Source organism: Pseudophryne corroboree, chromosome 2, assembly GCF_028390025.1.
Source record: "Pseudophryne corroboree isolate aPseCor3 chromosome 2, aPseCor3.hap2, whole genome shotgun sequence".
Classification (NCBI taxonomy): domain Eukaryota; kingdom Metazoa; phylum Chordata; class Amphibia; order Anura; family Myobatrachidae; genus Pseudophryne; species Pseudophryne corroboree.
Window position 1 is genome coordinate 943,598,536 of NC_086445.1, and position 15,993 is coordinate 943,614,528.

Sequence of the window (15,993 nt, forward strand, 5' to 3'; positions counted from 1 at the left end):
CCCTGAAGGGTATCCTGTGGCCAATCACTAGTCTTGAGCTCCCCACTCACGCTCAAGAGAACCAGACCCCCTGCGGAATGACAGGTGGGTGGAGTCCAGTTTCAGCCATATAATTAATAAGCACCATTATTGAAGCTATTGTCTTAAGCTCAAAGCTATTGTTTTAAGCTCAAATTATATTTCTATGTATTACATGTATTACATATGTACAGTATGTGAGATATTTCAACATCTATTACACTTTTTAATCATTAAATAAACGTCTTCTGTATCTATCAAATACAGTGTCATCCAGCCATAGACACCAGATTAATTAGTGGCGTCAATTCCCAGTGATGTGTTTCGATTTTTCCTTTCCTTTCTGAGAATGATCTATCTATATCTGCCATCGCTTCCTGGGTTTCTATTCATTATAAAGGGGAAACACAATCGTAGGCTGTAACTGAGCAGTTCTTCCAGACATAAATAACGCCACGTGGGTTTATTTCAATACTCAGCAAGTCTAACTCATTTTCATATAATAAATGGCCTAGGCTGCTTCTCAAGGAAACACACTCTATTTCATAGGAAAGGGTTGGTGATTGGCATGCAGGATTTGCAACGTGTTAAATGACAAATGATTTTTAGGGCTGGTACAATGCACACAGACTGGGTAGTGAGGGAGAAGGAAACGGTCCCTTTTCCTAGAGAGATTTGGGAATTTTGTTTGCTGGGGAATCCACATAAACAGGGCTCTTTGTTAAGTGTAGGGGTGTTATGCTGGAGCACCAATGAATGCTGATGAATTGTTTCATTGTATAAAAGGTGCTATAACTGGCTGCCTGTAAAAACAATACAATTAACAAACACAATTAAGGCCAATGTAAACATCGCCTCTGGCAAACCATAAACTGCCTGGTAATGATCATTCAGAGCTTTGAGCCCGCAGCGTTAGCTCCCCAGATGGTGAATAACATAAAGACTTGTCCTTCACTTGCGATGTTGAAATGCGACTTTTTTTATGCAAATGCAAAATATACAGTATAATAAAGCTGATCACTACACTGAAAATACAGTTGTGGAAATAAAACAACCCACATTCAGTATTTTTTTATTAGGCTACTGAGGTCTTGTCTGCAGGTTCCTCTTAAAGTACTTGTGATGCTGTTATAGAACAATGGGGGTCATTCCGACCCAATCGCTCGCTGCAGTTTGTCGCAGCACAGTGATCGGGTCGGAACTGCACCGGCGCCGCAGTGCGCCAGCGCATGGCAGCTTTCGTTGCCTAGCGATCGCCTCTGAGACAGAGGCGGTCACTGGGCGGGAGGGTGCTGAATGGCGGCGTTAAGCCGTCGTTTAGGGGGAGCGGTTCAGCCAACGCAGGCGTGGCTGGACCGTTGGGGGGGCAGGCCGCGGTGGCTGCGTGCAACAATTCACTCCCGGCCAGCCGTAGGAACTGCGCTGGCCGGGAGTTACTCCTCAAATACAAAGGCATCGCCGCTGTGCGATGCTTTTGTATTTGTGCGGGGGGGGGGGGGGGGCACTGACATACGGGGTGGACTAGCCCTGTGCTGGCCGTCCCCCCGCATGTCAGGGAAGATGATCGTAGCTGTGCTAAATTTAGCACAGCTACGATCAACTCGAATGACCCCCTATGTCATATACTATCAGCTTACTAAGGGCATGTCACAAAGACGCACCATAAATTATATGGGATATACTGTACTATAAGGACTGACTCCGTCTTTGCCCAAACCTAACATGAATTTGAAGATTTAAAAATAATATGATGCAGATGTATTAAGCCTGGAGAAGGGATAATGCAGTGATAAGTGCCAGGTGACAACGCAGCAGCCAATCAGCTCCAATATGTAAATTTGCAGTTAGGAGCTGATTGGCTGGTGCGTTATCACCTTGCACTTATCACTGCTTTATCACTTCTCCAGGCTTAATACATCTGCCCCAATATTAGATAATATGGCCTAAGAGGTTTGACGTTTCTGGAGGTGGTTTAACTATGATTAGGGCTGGGTACACACTTGACCAACGGATCTACCAACCGACAGATCCGACAACCGAGTGTCCGATTCTGTTAAGCATTTGTATTTTCCTGCCCAGTTGTGATGTCATTGTCAGCGGTTCCTGTGGCTGGCATATGGGTCGGTCGACTGGTCAGTTGTGTACACAGGCAGATGCACCAATATATTGCAGCAGGGGCGAACTGATACGCCTGTGAACGACGTTGCTCACAGATATATCTTCCGTACACTCGGACAGATGCAATATGCCGTTTGTCAGCTGTTTGAACGACATACCGCATAGTGGGCCTAATTCAGATGTGGTTGGAGTGGCTGTCATTGCAGCTTCCATGGAAGCAACATTGATAGTGCTGTAGGCTCAGTGTGTACCCAATGTAAGGAGTATATTTATTAAGCAGTATGTTTTCCAAACTCTCATTTTTTTCATGCCAGATTTAAAAGGGCACTAACATTTAATGCAAAACAAGACTGATTTTGCATTTACTATTATTTCCCTTTTAAATGTACAGTACATGTAAAGATGATTGTAGTGTTCGGGGTACTTTAGGAATTATGTTTTTGTCACAATCTCAGTACAATAGAGAAGCTTATTGAGTACAACACTGCGTGGTGGAATGCAGAGCCGTAACTAGACTTTTTTGAGCCCTGTGCCACAGAGACCAATAGGGACATAAGGCGCATGCTTTGTGGGGATATAAATAATACACACACATTTATAGACCACTGCAAGAAAATGGATTTGGACACAAATCCTCTTTTTACCACATTCGTGCACTGAACTTGAGAGCTCGTTGTTATTCAATTACAATACCGTTTATTAAATAACACATTACTTTTGGGTATGTGACTATCAGTAGGTTCTGATTGTTTTCTGCTAACTAGTCTGGTAATTCCCCTTTCCCTATGTTTTTTTGTGTGTTTTCCCCCCCCTTGCTTACAGCTTGTTTGTTTGTCTGTTAAATAATGTTTTCTATGTACTGTTAAAATCCCAATAAAAATTATTGTTAAAAAAAATAATAACACATTTCGATATACTGCCATACGCAGGATTCAAACCTATAACCTGTTGAATTCTAATCAAACGCCCTACTCATTGAGCTATTTGGTCCTGCATAAAAACTATGAGCATTATATGAAGCTTGTAAAAAAGAATCAATATTGTAATTGAGCAGATCTATGTAGTGTGCAGTCACACATCCAATCTCTTGCAGCCACACACTACATGGATCTGCTCAGACGCAATGCTGATCATTTTTTCACAAAGTACAAGGTAAGCATCAAAGTTAAGTTAAGGGCAGTACACACGGGGAGAGATGTGTGCTGAGTGATCTGTCACAGATCGCAATGTGTGCTGAGCGAGGGGGGACGGACACGGGGCGGGCGCTCATTTTACCCAGCAGGGGAAATGAGCGATGTGCTAGGTGAATCTAGCACCAGCATAATTCTAAGCTAGAGAATTCTAAAGGGGCATACACATGGAGAGATCCGTGCTTAAAGTTTAAGCAATCTAGTCAGGTGTGTACCCCCCTTTAGAATTCTCTAGCTTAGAATTATCTAGCTTTCTATGCAAGGGAAGATAGCTCAATGAATACATTGTCTGACTGCAATGCCACAGACAATGGGTTAGAAACCTGGGTATGTCAGCATCTTGAAATGTAATAAAGGACGATGTGACTGAATAACAAATAAATCTCTAGTTGAGTTCATGAATGATGTATAGGTATTAGTGACAGAAGAGGTGGGGATAGGAGACAGGGGCGGTCAGGAGATGCTGGGCTACAAAAAGGGGGAAGCTGCAAGTGATAGTAATTAAAACAGATAATTGACAGATGCCGCCAAGAGCGCCCCCTACCCTGCAGTGCTATGTGTGGTGCCCCCCTCCGCACACACCTAGGGCCTAATTCAGACCTGATCGCTAGCAAGCAATTTTTGCACTGCTGCGATCAGATAGTCGCTGACTACAGGGGGAGGGTATTTTAGCTGTGCAAGTGTGTGAATGCATGTGTAGCAGAGCTGTAAAAACAGATTTTGTGCAGTCTCTGCGCAGCCCAGGACTTACTCAGCCTCTTTGCAAATGCATGGACATGCCTACGTTTTTGCAGACACTCCCTGAAAACGGTCAGTTGACACCAACAAACACCTTTTTCCTGTCAATCTCCTTGCGATCGCTCGTGCGAACGGATACGTCACAGAAACCTATCGCTGAGCGGTGATCCGCTTTGTACCCGTGCGATGCGCCTGCGCATTGCGGTGCATACACATGCACAGTTTAGACCTGATCGCACAGCAGCAATCAGGTCTGAATTACCCCCTTAGTTAAGGCCCTGGTGGAATGCATGGAGAAGCTTAGCCAGTGTAGCATCAGTATGCAAACATGATATCACACCAAGGGGGTAAGGCCACTGGTATCAGGAAGTACAGCACTACAGGCTGCCACCACCAGCGTTACTGGCGGCAGCATTGTATTTCAGGCCAACTGAATGGGGGAAATGGCATAAAAGAGGCATGTGGATGGGTCTGATGGCATAAAAGAGGAATGCAGAGCAGCCTGATGGCATAAAAGAGTTCTGTATATCCTGAATGACAGCACACTGTGTGCGTGGCCCACAGATTTCTGGTTAACACTGGTGCAAACTTTGTTACGCTACAGTACTTTAGTATAGAGATATGGATGCCCATTAATGAACCCAGCTTCTATGACAAGGAGTGATGTACTAAAATGGTCCTGGGTCTGGGGGAGGTTACTGGGTACTGGACACAAGGGTGTGCGCTGGACTCATGGCCTTTATACTCGACACAGAATTATTTTACAGGTCACAGAAGCTGTATAGTGAACATAGGACTATGTGTTACTGTTCATCTATTATGATGTATTTTTAATAAAGCTGTAGCATTTTTAATGTATTCTGGTAGAATATCAGAAGTTAAACCCATCCCAAAGCCAATGGTTTGCACAGGCCCACCAAGGGCTTGCGTGTGCCAGACACCACTGTCTTAGGAGATGTCTCCTGCTCATTTCCTAAAGCATCGACTAAACACTGCTTATCTGAAAAGAGACTGGGCCTACAGACACTGCAGTGGTTCATGTACTGGAGCGAAACATTGTGAATACCTGACCATTGGCATTTCTATAATGGGTGCAACGTGTGCGGTGCACACAGGTTCCTGGGTACAGGAGGGGCTCACACCGCACACACTGCACCATATTTCAATACATACCATACTGGAGTCCAGCGTCGGGCATTGCAATTGCAACGAAAATTGCAGCCAAAATGGCCGCCGGGCATGCGCAGCAGTTAAATTAGTATCCAGAACATGGCGGGCACCATGTTTCCGGAGACCTGCTCATGCTCAGTAGACTCTTGTAAATGCTGGAGACTGCTGTGCGCCGTAAAGAGGAGGGGGCCCACCCTGAGATGCACACGGGCCCCCTCCTCTGTTGAAACACCCCGGCACCAGACCATGGGTACATACTGTAAGCTTGAAGAATGAAAGATAACTGATATTCTGCTAAAACTGAACTTTAACATTTCCTTCTACGTTATGGCCTCAGTTATTACACATTTCAGTACACAAAATGGGAACACAGAAAAAAATATAACAATACGAGGTTAAAACAAGCAATCAAAAAATCCCACAAGAGTGTTTATTAGCAGATTTCACACCTTCTAATCTGCAAATGATATGGCAAGAAGAAGTGAGCTAGGTAGTGATTACAAAAGGTTACAGATAATATAATTATTGAGAACATTTAGTGCAGTCCATTCTGACGTGTTTTCTGCAATTTAAGTTACTTTAAAGCAAGTTCTCAGTTTCCTTATTATCTCTCAGGCTGTTGCAGAAATAGATGTATGCAGTTCCAGTGCCATAACCGCAGAACACGTTATGTCTGGGTTTAACAATTCCCTACACGATAAACCCGCGGCTAACGCACTTTAACCCATAGATTCTGGGTTACATGTCTGTGATCTATAGGTTACCCTGCGTAGTAAGCTCCAGTTGGGGAATTTAATGCAGGATTTTCCTCAATGCTCCTGAGGCTGCAAGGAAATATCTATGTTAAGTACACCCTCCAGGGGTCACCTTATGGGGTAGCTGCGCTAATCAAATAGTTGTGGCTGAAGGTTACACCCCACGGCTAACTGAGTCTGCCCCATAGTAGGATTCTCCCAGGTCTACAAAATGCAGCACTTATCGGATCAGCTCGTATTTTAATCTAATCAACCTTCTATTTAACTCCACGGTGCAATAAGATATAAAAATGTACGCATCATTCCTTCTCTAATGGAAACTTTGCTATAGAGATGTCGGTTCCCCTCCCCTCCCCACATTTGTCGTTCCCCCCTCCCCCTCCTCCTGTTCTTTATTCTTTCTTAATACTTTTATTAAAAGTATGTATTTGGTAGAGAATTGCAATAACTTTAAACTGAAAAACATAGAGCCTAAATAAGAAAAAAAGTCTACTCAACCAAATTGTCTATTCAAACACATGGTTTATTAACTAATGTACCAAGCATATTGCAGACATTATTATAGTGGGATGAACTTTCGGTCAAACACTTTGTGGCTGTTGTGCGGACGCCAGCGGAGAATTAGATGAAGAAATGATAAGTGTGTGCCTAATTAAAGGAAGGACATGATTGCATTCAATGTACCATAGAGAGAATCACAATAGACAGTTGGTCAGATATTATGCCCCTGACAACCGCGTTCTGTTGCAGTTAATGCTGCAGAAAATACGCTTACACATCCTGCAGAAGATTTCTCTTCACACTGGCCCTAGAAGCCCCCTAGAGGCTGGGAGATGTGGGGATACGATGACCATAATCTCTTCGCACCAATAATTAGGGGCAGCACATGTTGTAAATAGGTTCTGTCATGAATTGTAGATAATAAACACATGCACATGTGCTAAGCTCCTCTGTTCTACAGCTCATTCTGTGCAAACACAATCATTTCCCTTCTTTCTAGTAGCATGATCCGCCCTCAGGCTAACAAAACCTAAGAGGTGCTAGTCAGACAGGGGCAGCTGAGGAGGTGAAACACTTCTCCAGTCCTTTGAAGGGAAGTCATGGGATTTTCTATATTGATGCAGAGCCTGCAGCTCAGACCGTGCTTTTTAACTCAGAATAAACTATGGGAAAAGTCAGGGTTATTGTAAAGGATGGCTTGCCTTTGCAGCATTTATTGACTTTGTGCTGAACCGGCTGACATAATTCACAAAACAAAAATAAATCGAGGATTGCACGGCTACAGATCTGGCAGCATTAATAATAGTAAATGAGATCCAGTAATGAAAGACTGACAGCAGTGACAAATACAAATATGCGCAATAAGGCTCAGTCATGATCGTGCTGCTATAATATCAAACTAGCTACACAACAATGTAAACGCCACACTTAAAAGGATGTGCAGAGACCTGTCTAACATATATATATATATATATATATATATATATATAAATAATATGTAAATTGTAAACCAACAATAGACTGTAATTTGCTGGTCCGCTTGCCATGAATGGTGTGCCGCTTGCTTTGCAATTTAGCTGCGCCAAAACGCTAAGTACCTGTTACACTATAAGCAAATTAAGATGCAAATTTGTGGAAAAAGTAGCCCAACTGAGGTAAAAAGTACACAATTTAGGGTAAAAAGGCAAAAGACTGATTGACACCATACATCCTTGTGCTTAATTTGTCACTTTATACCATTTCCTATGCTACAAAAATACTACCCCTAATTACCTAGTATACTATAAGCAAAGTAAGATGCAAAATTGAGGGAAAAGTGGCAGGATATCTGGCCACCAATAGCAGTTCCGGTTCACCCCCTTAGTGACTGCACTGTAACCATTAAAATTGTCATTTTGACTATACAATTCTCAATGCCACAAAGCTGTGTGAGCCATAGAATGGCTGTGAATTAAGTTGGCACATGTCATCACACATTGACATCTGTAATAAAATGGGGACATTCAGAGTATATAATCCCTACCAGCTAACCTGCACATTGGGCAGAATTCCTGTAAACATCTTCCACACTTGAGTCCACGCCCCATGAATCAGGAATTTATGAGTGATTACTGGAAAATAAGTAGGAAGAATGGGAGAAGTGCACTGTGTGCTGGGTGGAATTGGCCTTGTTATATTACTGTCTGTGTTTGTCCTTAGTCCATGACTAAACACCCTCCAATAGAAGGGCAGGAACATTAAACTTAGGCTACAGCTACATGGTTCATTTTCAGTCATGCAATGAATTCTCACAAAATTAATCAGGTAGGGAAATAGCGCGATTTATTGCGATTTTATGTAATTAATCTCATGACCTTAATCACCAGAAAACTCTATGAACGAGATAAATCGCCTGAAGCTAATACTAGGAGATTAAATTGCAACACTGAGCAATGAAAGGAGACCACTGGACCACACAGACATTACAAATCACTCATGTAGCCATGTTTATTAAAAACAATTAACTGCAACAGAAGTGGTCACTATAATAAATGCACAACTAAAAGTGTCTTACCTGCAACTTTGCATTATACTTATGCAAAATTTAAAATGATTTATGCCATTAGGAGTCCTCTTTTGAATCTTAAGTAATGTTGCAAACTTAGTAACACAAAAAGGAAAATTCTCGGCGCTAAATAACATAAAGTGAATATATAAAAATAACAAGTAATAAATAAAAAATTAAAAAAGCAATCATACAATAAAGTAACAACAGTTTAATATAGAAATTTTAATATAGAATTTATACAAATATAACCAGTGTTATTAGTATACACATTTTTTATTACTGCAGTTCTTCACAATACACTTTTAGTAAATGTTGCGATCTTGAATTAAAGTTTTAGATTACATTGGAAGGGAAATCCATCATACACCATCAAGCAGGTAATAAGTAGACATAATAAAGTATTTTCCACCTGTCACATTTACTGTGTTTTACGATGCATGTTCCCAACTCTGATACCCAAGGTCCCTATTGCTGCTTATTTCAAGATCATCTCACTTGCATACAGGTGGTTTTATCATTAGTAGAAGTGAATGTGTCAGGATAATTAATGCACCGGCTCTCCTGTGAGAGAATCTTCAATAACTTACTCTCTTTATCAGGGGAATGGGTATATAAGGAACCCTGAGAATGAAGATAGCATGAATTATCTGCAAATCTGAAATGTGCAACAGCACAAATGTTCCTTCAAGTTTTAAGTTTGTATCCTTGACTTTAAGGAAGAATTCTTTGAGCGGTATCCTATAGAGATGAGCGGGTTCGGTTTCTCTGAATCCGAACCCGCACGAACTTCATGTTTTTTTTCACGGGTCCGAGCGACTCGGATCTTCCCGCCTTGCTCGGTTAACCCGAGCGCGCCCGAACGTCATCATGACGCTGTCGGATTCTCGCGAGGCTCGGATTCTATCGCGAGACTCGGATTCTATATAAGGAGCCGCGCGTCGCCGCCATTTTCACACGTGCATTGAGATTGATAGGGAGAGGACGTGGCTGGCGTCCTCTCCGTTATAGTAGAAAAGAGTAAAGACTGAGTGACTTAGTTATAATTGTGGGGAGGATTGGGGACGGGGAGCAGCTGTTAGGGAGTACAGTGATTTAGATTAGGAGAGAGAGAGAGAGAGAGAGAGATTGACCTGATTTACTGGAGCTTAGGAGTACTGTAGAAGAGAGTGCAGAGTTTACTAGTGACTGACCACAGTGACCACCAGACAGTGCAGTTTTATTTAATATATCCGTTCTCTGCCTGAGACTCAGTCACATACCATATCTGTGTGCACTGCTCAGCCCAGTGTGCTGCATCATCTATGTATATATTATATATCTGACTGTGCTCAGCTCACACAGCTTATAATTGTGGGGGAGACTGGGGAGCACTGCAGTGCCAGTTATAGGTTATAGCAGGAGCAAGGAGTACAAGACAGTCACATACCATATCTGTGTGCACTGCTCAGCCCAGTGTGCTGCATCATCTATGTATATATTATATATCTGACTGTGCTCAGCTCACACAGCTTATAATTGTGGGGGAGACTGGGGAGCACTGCAGTGCCAGTTATAGGTTATAGCAGGAGCCAGGAGTACATATTATATTAAAATTAAACAGTGCACACTTTTGCTGCAGGAGTGCCACTGCCAGTGTGACTGACCAGTGACCTGACCACACTGACCACCAGTATAGTTAGTAGTATACTATATTGTGATTGCCTGAAAAAGTTAAACACTCGTCGTGTGACTTCACTTGTGTGGTGTTTTTTTTTTTATTCTATAAAAAACTCATTCTGCTGACAGACAGTGTCCAGCAGGTCCGTCATTATATAATATATATACCTGTCCGGCTGCAGTAGTGATATATATATATTTTTTATATCATTATTTATCATCCAGTCGCAGCAGACACAGTACGGTAGTTCACGGCTGTAGCTACCTCTGTGTCGGCACTCGGCAGTCCGTCCATAATTGTATACCACCTAACCGTGGTTTTTTTTCCTTTCTTCTTTATACGTACATACTACGACATCTCTTTATCAACCAGTCTATATTAGCAGCAGACACAGTACAGTACGGTAGTTCACGGCTGTGGCTACCTCTGTGTCGGCACTCGGCAGTCCGTCCATAATTGTATACCACCTAACCGTGGTTTTTTTTTCTTTCTTCTTTATACATACATACTACGACATCTCTTTATCAACCAGTCTATATTAGCAGCAGACACAGTACAGTACGGTAGTTCACGGCTGTGGCTACCTCTGTGTCGGCACTCGGCAGTCCGTCCATAATTGTATACCACCTAACCGTGGTTTTTTTTTCTTTCTTCTTTATACATACATACTACGACATCTCTTTATCAACCAGTCTATATTAGCAGCAGACACAGTACAGTACGGTAGTTCACGGCTGTGGCTACCTCTGTGTCGGCACTCGGCAGTCCGTCCATAATTGTATACTAGTATCCATCCATCTCCATTGTTTACCTGAGGTGCCTTTTAGTTGTGCCTATTAAAATATGGAGAACAAAAATGTTGAGGTTCCAAAATTAGGGAAAGATCAAGATCCACTTCCACCTCGTGCTGAAGCTGCTGCCACTAGTCATGGCCGAGACGATGAAATGCCAGCAACGTCGTCTGCCAAGGCCGATGCCCAATGTCATAGTACAGAGCATGTCAAATCCAAAACACCAAATATCAGTAAAAAAAGGACTCCAAAACCTAAAATAAAATTGTCGGAGGAGAAGCGTAAACTTGCCAATATGCCATTTACCACACGGAGTGGCAAGGAACGGCTGAGGCCCTGGCCTATGTTCATGGCTAGTGGTTCAGCTTCACATGAGGATGGAAGCACTCATCCTCTCGCTAGAAAAAAGACAAGACTTGCGGCAAAAGCACAGCAAAGAACTGTGCGTTCTTCGAAATCACAAATCCCAAAGGAGAGTCCAATTGTGTCGGTTGCGATGCCTGACCTTCCCAACACTGGACGGGAAGAGCTTGCGCCTCTTTTTTTCTTTGCGTCATGTGCTGTTTGGGGAGTATTTTTTGGAAGGGCCATCCTGCGTGACACTGCAGTGCCACTCCTAGATGGGCCAGGTGTTTGTGTCGGCCACTAGGGTCGCTAATCTTACTCACACAGCTACCTCATTGCGCCTCTTTTTTTCTTTGCGTCATGTGCTGATTGGGGAGGGTTTTTTGGAAGGGACATCCTGCGTGACACTGCAGTGCCACTCCTAAATGGGCCCGGTGTTTGTGTCGGCCACTAGGGTCGCTTATCTTACTCACACAGTCAGCTACCTCATTGCGCCTCTTTTTTTCTTTGCGTCATGTGCTGTTTGGGGAGGGTTTTTTGGAAGGGACATCCTGCGTGACACTGCAGTGCCACTCCTAGATGGGCCAGGTGTTTGTGTCGGCCACTAGGGTCGCTTAGCTTAGTCATCCAGCGACCTCGGTGCAAATTTTAGGACTAAAAATAATATTGTGAGGTGTGAGGTATTCAGAATAGACTGAAAATGAGTGGAAATTATGGTTTTTGAGGTTAATAATAATATGGGATCAAAATGACCCCCAAATTCTATGATTTAAGCTGTTTTTTAGGGTTTTTTGAAAAAAACACCCGAATCCAAAACACACCCGAATCCGACAAAAAAAATTCGGTGAGGTTTTGCCAAAACGCGGTCGAACCCAAAACATGGCCGCGGAACCGAACCCAAAACCAAAACACAAAACCCGAAAAATTTCAGGCGCTCATCTCTAGTATCCTATTGCCAGCAGGAATTTACCGCAAGGCAAAAATGGGCTAATATCGTTATTTTAGCCCCATGGTATTATCATGTTGCCCAATTATAGTCGATTTTAACACAAGGTAAATTAACCATTTTCGGCCAAAAACACATGGGGATCAGGGATAAGTTCCTGGACCTATGTGTTATTACACAAGTGTTATTACAGAAAAATGGGGCTGATAGGGCTGGTTATGGGTGATTCTGCTGCGCGTGCCTCAGGATGACACAGCAACAGGATTTGAAACCTACATGGTGGTAGATAATTCAGAGAGCTCAGTTGCATATATTTGTAAAGATATGGTAAGCTATGGTCCTACTTCAAACACCGTGCCCCAAACTCCCTGGACTGGTGGGGCTGGGCTGCTTGCCAGTTTGTGGGGTACCACGCCCTGGACTTAAGGCCCGTACACACTGGTCGATATATCGGCCGTTCTCTTGAACGGCCGATATATCGCGAGACCATCGGCCAGTGTGTACGGCCGATACGTCTGTGAACTCCGTCGTTCACAGACGTATCGCGTCGGCTGCGCAGCACAGCCGCCAGCCAATATATCTACCGATATATTGGCACGTCGCTGTGTGTATACGTGGCGGTCGGGCGACCGCCCGTACACATGCTGCGGCGGCCGGCGGTGATTGACAGCTGAACTGGGCGGGCGTGTGTACACGCCCGCCCAGTTCATGATGTCAGTCCCCGATGGATCGGGCAGTGTGTATGCACAGCACACTGCCCGATCCGTCCATAGATATATCTGCAGATCAATTGATCTGCAGATATATATCTACTAGTGTGTACCCACCTTAAGACTTAGCATTAGGGATCCCCAGTACTCAGAGACGCCTTGAAGTTGACCTGGGGGCTTACCATATCTTTGCAAATATATGCAACTGAGATCTCTAAATTATCTACCACCGTGTAGTTTCCAAATCCTGTTGCTGATGTCATCCTGAGTACTGGGGGATACCTGTTTTTTGTTGCTTGTTCAGAATAACCCCTCCTTTTCATGCCCCTGGATGACATTACTAATTGGATTGAGCAGTTACCAAATTTATTGTTGCCAAATGTAAACTCTGTAAACTCTGTAAACTCTTGAGTATTCTAAGTGCATATGTCCTAATGATCTAACACAGTACAGAGAAGAGCATAATGGGTGGAGAGCCTGCAATTTTCCTTTAAGGGCCATTTTTGAAGAATGATTTTGCTTAAGCAACTCAATCAAATATGCTTATAAAGAAGAACAACTGTATTTGAGATCATGTTGTATTATTGCAATAAAATGTAATTTACTATGAAATTCTTATTATTGACTCGTTATATGATGCCACCATATTACACAGTGCTCTACAGAGGATACTGTATTATATGACCAGTCTCTGCGCTACTGAAGTCACGACAAACACGTAGACACTGGAGTCCATTTGTTGGCAGCCAATTAAAATGTCAGTATGTTTGGGCTGTGGAACGAATTACAAGCAAATTCTAGGAGAACATACAAAATCCTCACAGATACTGTAGGTCCTGGTCAGAAAATAACCCATGGCTCCAGAATTATGAGGCAGTAATGCTAATCACTGTGCAACACTCAATATTATATCATTGTATACTATTCCTTGCTTGCCTCTATTGCAATTTTATTTGTGGTGTAGTATGACTAGGTAAAGCAAAATCTATTGACTGCCTACTACTATGGATAAAGAGAATTCGCACTTATATACACGAGCTACACTTAGCAAACTCCTAGCTATCTGACACAGCTACTTATATTTAGCCTTCAATTACAGGTGTTAACATTCCTGCTTTTACACGGCTTTGAAGCCGAAACACCTTATCAAACGGTATTAGTCACCCAAATGTGGAAAAACTCCTTTTATGAGATTTTCCAATTAGATAACGTGATGCTTTTAAAACAGTTTTTGTGCCAAAGTCTTTTTACAACCCCCAGACATTTTGGATTCAGAAAACAGCAAGTGAAGGTATGCCTACTTATGGTGTTAAATGGAGTCATTTTGCCTTTCTGAGGTAGCGGGAGCCTGTAAAACTAAACTAAACACGTCTAATTCTCACAGTCTAAGTATCTGGCGTTGAGGAGTAACAGCCACGTCGTCTCAGTGACCAGTGCTCTATGTAGGGGATACCATGGGGACATTAGAACACTGAGTGACACTGCAACATCCTGTGTTTTAGGCAGGGCTGTGTGCACGCAGGACCTAGAGAACTGCTTCACCTGTATTTGGCTTGCAGGGTTTCTTAGCATGCTCCAGGTGCTGAGCTTGTTCCTTGTCCCGATGCCCGTCCCTTCGTCGCAACATGATGGCCATTACCACCCTGCTATTACCATGGTTTTAGGTGCTCCCTTACCACCATCTAAGTTCAATTAGTGGGGCGAATCAATACTGGCCTGAGGTGAATCAATACTTTTATTATATCATAATTCCTGGTTCGAACTTTGCACAGGAGTCCGAAGCAGTTCTTGCTGCAGTGTGTAGGTAACAGTTTTGTGTAGGAACTTTTTATTTTAAGTTTCACACTTTCGTGGAGAAGTGACCCATTGGAGAAGCTGCCCATGGCAACCAATCAGCATTGACGTAATATCTATAATTTGTATTCTATAAAATTATACAGAGCATCTGATTGGTTGCCATGGGCAACTTCTCCACTGGCTCAAAAATAATAATAATTGAAGCGCTGTACAGCCAGATATATTATTATAAATTTATTTAAAAAACACATACATATACATACAACACTAAACACATGGCCGGTGCAAATTAAAATCAATTTGATAATTAATTCCAAAATTCATTGATACTACACACTAACCATTGGATATACATCATGCAATATTCTCTAAGAAAGTGCAACAAACAAACTCAGTACTTGTTAGTTGATTAATTGATGTACATTAGTCCTCAGAAAAGACTTTGTTAGTCATTCAGTAGTTTGAGCCTCAGTTCAAATCAAATGAACATGCAGATCATTTAGTGCAAATTGATGTTAGAAACACTATCCACAACTGTTATTCAAACACTGCATGCATAGATGGATATAAGCCTCTGCTGAGGTTTGAAGCAAGATTGCAATTGATTAGTGAATAATCAGAGAATATCTGTAGCAATGTCTATAGTCACGATTAATGTGTTTCCAAATTAGTACATTTTAAAAGTTTTAGTTAGTAAATGGCATGCACTCACAACTTGGCACATTCCCCGTTGCTACGGGCGATGAAAAGGACACTGGAATCTTGGTTGGCTTTTCGTGCAGTGATTACCCCCAGTACCTGCAGATTGTACTGGGAGCCGATCCCCCCTCCAGCTAGACAATTGCTGTATGACACTTTAGCTTGTCCGGGGTCCCGCCGCACCAAGTCCGTTAATTGATGTCCAAATGGTTAGCAGGTCGCAGCCGTGCATAAAGATCCAACTCTACGCGTTTCTCCGCCTCTATACTCGGCGGCTTCCTCAGGACAAATTTGCTGCTGCAATCAGCTCTGAATTCCCCCCCATTACCGTATTGATGCTAAAGAACAATATGTGCAGGAGGAGACAGGCGTTGTATGTGTTTACATTATCATTTATCACTTTACAACCCAAGTATTTTACTGGAGTGGAGAAACGGACAATAACTAAAGAGGTATATGTTGAAAATAGAGATGGTTTGATTAACAACTTATTTATATTGCACTACACCAA

General features: G+C 42.7%; 1 protein-coding gene across 3 annotated transcripts in view; it reads right to left on the reverse strand.

Moving 5' to 3' along the window:
* Window positions 1-15,993, reverse strand: part of LOC135050119 (ephrin type-A receptor 3) — a 232,495-nt gene that overhangs the window by 68,893 nt on the left and 147,609 nt on the right. The window lies entirely within an intron of this gene.